Source organism: Glycine max, chromosome 18 (assembly GCF_000004515.6).
Source record: "Glycine max cultivar Williams 82 chromosome 18, Glycine_max_v4.0, whole genome shotgun sequence".
NCBI lineage: Eukaryota > Viridiplantae > Streptophyta > Magnoliopsida > Fabales > Fabaceae > Glycine > Glycine max.
The window spans coordinates 37,706,214-37,716,460 of NC_038254.2; positions in this window are offsets into that span (position 1 = coordinate 37,706,214).

The window sequence follows — 10,247 nt, forward strand, 5'->3', positions numbered from 1 at the left end:
TTCCTCCTTCCCCTTCAAGATGATGATAATTCATATTATGAGGATTTTTACATTGGTGTTGTCTATGTTCTGTTTCTTTTTGTTCCCCATGATTGTAAGTATTCCTTCACTATTGACATTGTTATTCTGTAAATTGTACAGGATGTTTCTACTCTACAGCAGTTGGAGGATTGAGATGCTATGAGAGTCCAAAGAATAAGATTACCGCAGTACCTACTGAGGAAGAGGAAATCTAGGGTGCATTCTTCAAGGTAACAAGATGACATGAGTTTAAATATAATTACCGGTGCTGCTCTCAGTTCTCTTTGCAGAATATTCTTTTCATCTGTTTAGAACAGGGAATCAGTAATCAGTCTCAACAGTAATATAAGGTTAATGTCAGTTGAGACTGCATTAGGTACACATTGAAAATGTGAGGTCAGAGACAATAGAATAGGAGTTCATAAAAAGCCCACACATACAACGAAAATTTCACTAAACGGAAAGTGTAGTGTCCAAAATGAATGGGTTAGACTAATTTAAACTTAAATCTTCATATCACTTTTGAAGGTAATCTTAGAGCTTAAGAAGTTAGAGTTGAACATCCATTATGTAACTAGGATTGCCCGTTGCAACTAAATTTCACCGAGGTAATAACATTGTAAGTTCCTAAGAGCAAAATTATAATCTAAGCAAGTTCGGTTAATTAGGCTCTCAAGTGGTTGACAAGTCTCGTTTAGGTGGTCATTTTGGCCTTGGTTAACAAGAAAATTGAGTGTTAGGTACAAAAATTGGAAAGCTCCACTACACATAATAGTGGTATTATTTATTTCAATATTTGTTTTTGCATTCATGGTTAGTTTGCTTATTTTGATAGTGTGGCTCTCTCCATTTATGAACTTTGAGACTTATATCTTATGATATATTTTGTCTATTTGATGTGATGAACTATTAGGTGGAAGGGTCAACAGTCCTTGCAGGCATCGAGTAAAAGATCCATTTTCAAATAGAGTATCGTGTGATGCATTAATGGAGTAATGTGTTTATGTGCCTGTGACGATAAGGCTTGCATGCGAGGCCATGTAAATACCTTTAATGATAACTATGAGAAGAGTGTGACTGGTAGTAGAGTTTATTATGGTGTTCATTAGCTAGGAGATGTAAGTAGAAGTTAATGACTTTTACCTACACACTATACATAGTTGGTAAAACCTATAGTGACAGACAATTAGTCGTCATTATACGCCTCCTCAAAGTTGATGGAAGAAACGTCCTTAGGACAGTGTCTATCATACATTTACGTACGGATTTTTTTATTTATAGTGACAGTTTTTGTCCGTAGGTATAGGTTATTTTTCTTGTAGTAAGACAAAATAACAAATAACAAATGTGAAACCAAGGCATTAATGTACCCAAGGCATTAAAAATTACAAGATCATGTCATATTTTCTTTTTAGGATGAACATTCATACATGTAATTTTGCTAGTATAAGAAATAAGTAAAACATATTAACAAATGCTAAAGATTTGGTTTATAAGAATAATTTGTTCAACAGTGACCAAATTTTGCTATCTTTATAATTTCTTGGTCACTGTCTCTAGTCTATTGATTCTCTATTCAAGATCCATTAACCCCTCAATAAATTGCCTTGATTCATTTTTCCCATTCCCATCTCCATAGTCTTCCTCCAAAGCCTCCATCTCTTGGGTCAACAGTGTCTTGAGAAAGATTTCCAAATTGAACAGTTTTCAAAGGAGAAAATTCAGGTGCAACATCAGCATCATTACCATTTGTATTTGCTTCTGATACATGAGGTCCATGATGACAGAGTAGCTTTAGATTGCTTTTTTGCCAAGTAATAATGTTTGCAATTTTTTAAAGTTATTTTGGGTATGCAGTAATTTTTCAATGCAATAGCTTTGGTGCCAGAGAATGCAATCACACAATCTGAAACTTCTTGATGCATTCCAAATTGCATAGCCACTCTCTATGTGGTAGGTACTTTTGTATAATACATTGTTGCAAACAAGCACCGAAATACTCATGCATATAACAACCAAAACTATTTTCATTTATCCAAATTACTCTCACATGGTAACCAAGTTTCCTTTTTTGGATTAAAAGACCTAAACTTACCAACAAATTGAACATAATTAAGGGTGCCAAGGAAAATTGCCGCTAGTAAAGTCCAGGGAAAATCTCACACCGTCAATTTTCAATTGATTAAGTTTGTTCCACCTAAATAGCATAGGCTCTTCATTGGAAATCAGCCTAGGCCATGGTTGCTAATTTGTTAATCTCTCTCACACCCATGTTTTGACCGGTGTTGCTCTCAGTTCTCTTTGCAGAATATTATTTTCATCTGTTTAGAACAGAGAATTAGTGATCAGTCCCAACAGTAATATAAGGTTAATGTCAGTTGAGACTGCATTAGGTACAAAGGGAAAATATGAGGTCAGAGACAATAGAATAGGAGTTCATATAGTGTCCAAAATGAATGGGTTAGACTAATTTAAACTTAAATCTTTATATCACTTTTGAAGGTAATCTTAGAGCTTAAGAAGTTAGAGTTGAACATCCATTATGTAACTAGGATTGCCAGTTGCAACTAAATTTCACCGAGGTAATAACATTGTAAGTTCCTAAGAGCAAAATTATAATCTAAGCAAGTTCGGTTAGGCTCTCAAGTGGTTGACAAGTCTCGTTTAGGTGGTATTTTTGGCCTTGGTTAACAAGAAAATCGAGTGTTAGGTACAAAAATTGGAAAGCTCCACTACACATAAAAGTGGTATTATTTATTTCAATATTTGTTACTGCATTCATGGTTAGTTTGCTTATTTTGACCGTGTGGCTCTCTCCATATATGAACTTTGAGACTTATATCTTATGATATATTTTGTCTATTTGATGCGATGAACTATAAGGTGGAAGGGTCAGTAGTCCTTGCAGGCACAGAGTAAAAGATCCATTTTCAAAAAGAGTACCGTATGATGCATTATTGGAGTAATGTGTTTATGTGCTTGTGACAGTAAGGCTTACATGTGAGGCCATGTAAATACCTTTAATGATAACTATGAGAAGAGCGCGACTGGTAGTAGAGTTTATTATGGTGTTCATTAGCTAGGATTTTCTTTATTTCTCTTGTACAGTTGTGTTTTCTAATGTAATAAAAGATATGCTTCTAGCTTGAGATTCTCTAATATTGATTCTATGCAAAGTGTGTTCGTATATGATGATTGGTAAGCTTCCAGCTAGTACTAATTTAAGGAAAAATAGTACTTGGACACTCATGTTATAGCAAGGCAAGGTTGAGGAGGGCAGATTCCAATGCCAAGGTGCATCCTGTGGCGTCCCCAAAATAATGACTGGTTTAATAGTAATGATTTAATTAACAAAAACCATGGTATTTTTTTTTTTTCTTCTTTTTCTTTTTCATTTCTTTCTCTTTTCACTAAAACAAGTTTTCGAAGGAAAATCCTCACTACAGAGTCCTGAATGGCCAGTTCACAACTCTGTTCGGAGTCATTTCTTTCTCACTGCTCATAATCTCTAAACTATTTTGCTTTTTCAAAAGAAAGAACGTACCAGCCATTACTTTAGGTCGTCACGTGAAAATAAAAGAATAAAATACGGTCTATAAACTCTTTTACAAATAAAGTTACTAACGCTTTCTTTTCAAAGAACCAGATCGATCATAAATGCATTCATCATTTAAAGCTGTCCAAAATATGGGAGTTTTACAAAATATATATAGTGTCATCCAGAGCAAAGGTGTCCATAGTGGTGGCTTCAGCCACATGTATACAATCATCAAATGCCTATACATCAGGTCTACCCATACAAAAACAAAAGAGTAAACCTAACAGTTAGTCCTAGACACACCCACCCTCAAAAAGTATACAAAACTAATCCAAAAAGCTGTCCACTAGGATGAAGAGCCCCCGCTGATCACCATCTCCCTCGGCCGCTATCCTCCGTAGAGTCTGCCTCAGATGCCGACATGACTTCCTCGGGAGAATCCACCTCAAGAAGTGGATCCTCATCACCCTCTAGAAAGTCAAGGGCATCCATAGCAGGCTCAGGAGGTAGCTCCTCCAGGTCCTCCTCAGGGTCTTCCTCGGATGACGTTACCTCGATCACTTGAGCGGGCTCCACTAGACGATATGGTGTAGGCGTGGGTAGTATCCACTCCACAGTGCGCTGAAGCGTCCGTGCAGGTTCATCTGGATGCACCAAAGAAGTAGCCGTGAATCGAATGGTGCCCCGAAATCGGCACCTCGTGTTGCCTTCGAGGGTCTCCCAAGCTCCCTCTAGGCACTCCATCTCTACTCGATCACGGATTAGCTGTGCCGCCATCACGATCTACAAGAAGAAAAGAAAGGGGTAGACTCTTTCACAAGAATCTAACTGCGCTGCACACAATGCACCTCATAACCACTACATGACGTTAAAAGGAGTATCTTGAGGCTTTTCATCTCTGGTAATCGATTACACAACCTTGGTAATCGATTACCAGAGGCTAAACTTGAATTACACAGCCTCAGGACATGAAACATGCAATAATACACTGTGTAATCGATTACACATGCCTGGTAATCGATTACCAGTGACCCATTCCTCTGTGTAATCGATTACACAGGCTGGTAATCGATTACCAGAGGCTCCCTAAGTTTCCTGACTTCGTTTTCAAGCCTGGTAATCGATTACACCCCTTGGTAATCGATTACCAGAGACCATCTTAGCCTCCTGTCCTCAATTTTAAGCCTTGTAATCGATTACTCACCTTTGGTAATCGATTACCAGAGACCACAATCCACATATTACACAAAATTCACAGCTGGCCAGCCACCACAAGCCTCCTTGCTTTGTGGTCTTGTTTTCCTTTTATCTGTTGACTGCCAGGAGCTCGCCTGCTTAGGTACATCACAGGTTCTCACTGACCGACTATGCCCGGGTTGGGTCGGGATTGGTCAAGCTTGGTTTTGGGCAATAGCACCCCACCTGACGTCCCCAAGGTCTCCTGACCCCCGCGACATATCTCCAGGTACCACTCTGTGGTCAACAATAAAAGCAGGAAGTTTCACTCTTCAACACTTCCTCATCTCAAGCTTGTAGGATTATGGGGTACCCATCACATGTGGTACTAGGTGGCGGTCGGGCGATGGTGCACAACAAGTTTTCCACATCCACAATGCGCGCATAAACCCACCATCCCCTGTTGCCCACCTCCAACTGAGCTCACGTACTCCCACGTAGCCCATATCCTCGTTTCTCTCAACACCGGGTCCCCATCAATCCTCCCAAGCTTCCACAACATCCAAGCAAAACAACATTCACACAGCACAAGCTATCACAGCCAAGCAAAACAAAGCAAAGGCAGAAAACTCTGCCAAAACACCAACCAAAAATCACAGCTTTTCCCACTCAAAGACCCCAGTAACAATTCCTTCGATCCAATTTGTTAACCGTTGGATCGACTCCAAAATTTTACTGGAAGTCCATAGTGCATAAGCCTACATTTTGACCGTTGGGATCTACTAGCAAACGTCCAGAACTCATTTTACATTACTCTTTCCACAACCAGCAAAATACATGGATTTTTCTGCACTTGTGCAGAATTCTGCTGCACAATTTTACAGCAAAATCTGCACAAAGAGTATATTTCGAAAATCCCACTTCCCCTCATCCAATCTTGCCCAAATAAATTCCTACAAGTCCCAATTCATGTATCAATCATGTCTAACCCAAAATCAAGCTTCAAAACACAGCAACACAGAATCTAGGTGTCCAAAACCCCTCAATTCAATGGCTTTTCTAGGTTTGAAAGGTGGAATTTAGAATGAGGTAAATTTGGAGCAAACTCTCACCTCACACAAGTCTATAACATCAATCTAAACTTGCTCAAACTGGATTTACACCTAAATTTCCACCGAATCAAAATTTGACTCCTCAACACCCAATTTTTGCCCTAGAAATGGCTCTTGGTTCACTTTGGTCATTTGTTTTTCTCTCTAGCACAGTCCAAGCTTTCTCATAAGTCCTAAATGACATTTCAAGCTAGTATTAACTCACTTTAGCCTCCATTTACCACAGAATTCAGACTTAGCCTTCCAACTCTCAAAGTCTCACTCTTTTTCCACTCATAACATCACATTCTCACTTTCTAACCCTAGGTTAGTTCTACCCTTTGTCTCTAACAGATTTCTATCAGCAATTTCAGCATATAAACATCACAAACATCCTCACAAAAACCCTAAAACAGAATGGGTATGTCTAATTCATCCAAACATGGCGATTTCAACAAGTTTTCAGCAAATGCCTTCACAAATAATCATCACACAGCAGAAAACTAACAAAACCACCCATCATATCTCCCAAAACCCCATACCCACGAAATTTAAGAGAGAAAGAAGTCCACCCAAACCTGAAATTTCGAAGTCCCACTCGTAGCCACGCACTTCACGACTCCAAAAATGCCCTCCTTTCGCGATTTGGAGTAGAAATGAGCACCAAAGGTTGGAGCTTTGTGTGGAGCTTCAATGGAGAATGAAGAAGAAGAAAGCTACGTGAGAGAGGGAGAGAAAAGGCTTCTGAATTTCTGCTTTGGCTGAGTGAGGAGAGAGAAAAGCTTTTTGGTTTTAAAAAAAAATAAAAAGGGTTTTCCCTTTTTTCCATTATTTTATTCAAGCTCTGCCACATGTCCCTATTCGATTGGAGCAAAAGGGCCCACTTTCTCTTTTGACTGTGACCCATACTCAGTCACAAAAGTGAGAAAAATCTGACCTTTGAAACGCTAAAATCCTGCCTCGGTTTGCGTGTCGTTTCTCTGATTCCAGTTTCTCGCGTTTCTCTGCGTCCGCCGGGGCCAGTTTTCGAAAGCAAGCAATATATATATCAAAACGCTCAGAATGAAACCCCGAGTGTGGTTTAGAGGTTGTTTTCGTTAAATTTTAAGTCGCACGCAACACGATGATTTTTAACTAATTAATTAAGAATTAACCCATAACCTCCCAGTTATGGATTTCTCTCCCTTAATTAGTCCAGCCCGCATATCTTGCCCCCCCACTATTCCTATTTCTACCAAGAACATATAGGCATAGACACTGAATAATACTTATATATATAATCATTCAAAATACATCGTTTCCAAAAATTCCGGGTAGAAATTTCCAGGATGTTACACATCCCAAGTTACCAAACAGGTCATAGCCTTTCTAGTTTGGCTCTCAAATTGGCACCCTAGAATTGTCTTCTTATTAGAGGTGTTCATGTCAAACATATTTACCTACAGTTTAAGATGATAGGTACATATTAAAGATATTTACCTACAGTTAGGAGATGTAAGTAGAAGTTAATGACTTTTACCTACACACTATACATAGTAGGTAAAACCTATAGTGATAGACAATTAGTCGTCATTATAGGCCTCCTCAAAGTTGACAGAAGAAACGTCCGTAGGACAAAGTCTATTATACATTTACCTACGGATTTTTTTATTTATAGTGACAGTTTTTGTCCATAGGTATAGGTCATTTTTCTTGTAGTAAGGCAAAATAACAAATAACAAATGTGAAACCAAGGCATTAATGTACCCAAGTCATTAAAAATTACAAGATCATGTCATATTTTCTTTTTAGGCTGAACATTCATACATGTAATTTTGCTAGTATAAGAAATAAGTAAAACATATTAACAAATGCTAAAGACTTGGCTTATAAGAGTAATTTGTTCAATAGTGACCAAATTTTGCTATCTTTATAATTTCTTAGTCACTGTCTCCAGTCTATTGATTCTCTATTCAAGATCTATTAACCCCTCAATAAATTGCCTTGATTCATTTTTCCCATTTCCATCTCCAAAGTCTTCCTCCAAAGCCTCCACTTGACACCCTCTACCCTTACAATTATAACTAACTACTTGAATAAATCATACAAGATTTATCTAAAAGATTATAAACACATAATAATAAAAGAAGAAGAAAAACATGCAAAATTAATTAATAATTTTTCTATTTAAACACATTTAATCTAAATCAATTCAAAAGGATAAAGGTCCACATCCGCTTAGTGAAAACATAATAGAATTTTTTTATATAAATAAAAGGTAAGATTATTCCGGCTCAAAACAAGGTCGTCCACTATAAATAAATAATAAAAAGAAACTAAAGTAGAAAAGTATAACGCAATTGTATCATTCAGTAAATCATAACATGTGAAAATCATAATATGCAAATGAAAATCCTATGCCCCAATGTCACACTTATCAGATCATATCCCTATCACAGACTAATTCTCTCCATCTCTAGCATGTGACTCATCATATGAAGGCTCACCTGAAACAAAGTGGCAATCAACCCAAACACAAACACACACCGGGAGTGAGTTATCACATTCGTATATAATAAAACATTAGAGCATGTGAAACATATAATACTTAAAGCTGAATTTATATAAATAACATTACTGCACAAAATCGCACACATTATTCACACCCATTCAAGTTTACACAGTCCATAAAATAACATCAACCACAATTGTTAACTCAATGAAATTCAAAGACAAGCGTTATGCAACAATTATACTAAGACTCAAGCCTATATGCAATGTGGTACCATGTTAGTGAAAAACAACACTTGGGCGCTTAGGAGTACATAACAAGACACACCACACCATGGGTTTGTTAGGTCACTCTCACAAAGTAAGATCATAGGGAGACCAGGCAGGGTCACGATATTTTGCGAGAATGCTCCAATCATATGGGATCAGCATAGGCTTAAAGGAGCACTCAAACCCGGTGACCCCCAAGGCCTACACTCTGAAGAGTCTGTCGAGGCCTCTCCCTCCTGATTCAGGTCCAACCCCTAAAATAATTTTTGCATGCAGACACTGATCATGAATTATACAATACCCACGACCTTACACTCGTGTTTTAAACACGTTCAACACAATTGCGCTACGATTTAACATTGGTTCCTAAATAGGAAACCTACATTTTCTCTTTAACACTGCGCATCAACGCTTTTCTCAAGATAGCGTTGGTCGAGTTATTGTACAATTCATAGCTTACAACACAAGTAATTTCACATCAAGTGTTAACTACACACTTATCCACAACTAGAACTCATTCACAATTTCACATCTCATAGTGTCACAATCCACAATCACATGTTTACACGTATCTCACAAATTAACACATGTTCAACTTTACACTTATACTCAATCTCAATAACAATATTATAATCTCAAAGCAACATGTTATTCTACAATTCATCACATACTCACAATTTGAATCATCATTTCATATCCTCGATATAACAATTTATATAAAAGACTATCACAACATGATGACTAAAACCCCTCAAATAATATTACACAATTATATCAAAATCATAGGTCGAAATATACAAATATCAAGAGCACAATTTATCAAGAAATCTTCATTAGGACATCAATATTTTATTTATAATCATAAAGGAAAAATTGCAATTTAACAAACATCCCAAAATAAAACCCCAATTTAATCCTCTAAGGATCCCTACACATGTTCTCACTAATCCCCAACTGTGAATAACTCATCCCTTACCTCTAAGCGGACTCACATGTCTTCCCACAGCGATAGCGTCATCTCTAACGGTTCCCTAAGATTCCTCCAGTTTTTTCCTCTGCCTGCTCCGATAGAATTCCCAAACGTCAGAGAAATGGAGAAAGGATTAAAGCCTCCATTTGGACTATCTTCATGCGATTCCTTTTTCTCCCTCCAAGAACATTTGTCGCAAATCCCAACGGTCAAAGAGTGTGCAACTTAATTTCAAACAACATATCCAAATTTTACGACAATCCAACGGTTAACAAAACCGGGATCGTAGTTTTACCAAGATAGCTCTCGGTTTCTGTGGGAAAGCAAAATGCTACAATGAGAAGGGTATTTCTCTCAGTTCAGACATGATATCCAAATTCTCAAAGGTGAAAATGCTCGGCATTGGGTTGCGAACGTGGTGCTCAAATTTCACAACAATCCAATGGTGAATGAGACCGAGATCGTCGTTTTTCTGAGACAGGTTTGGTGGGCTGCGGGAAAAAAGAAAAGGTTTTGAGAGGAGAAGGGAAAAAACGAAAATGAGGGAAAGAAGAGGCAACGTCACTGTGAAAACTGACCTAACACTATTTATAGCTAGGTTTACTCTATTTATTTATTTATTCATTATTTTATAAAAATAAACTCTATTTTATTCTCTATCAAACAAATAAATAAAATATCCTTTTTATTT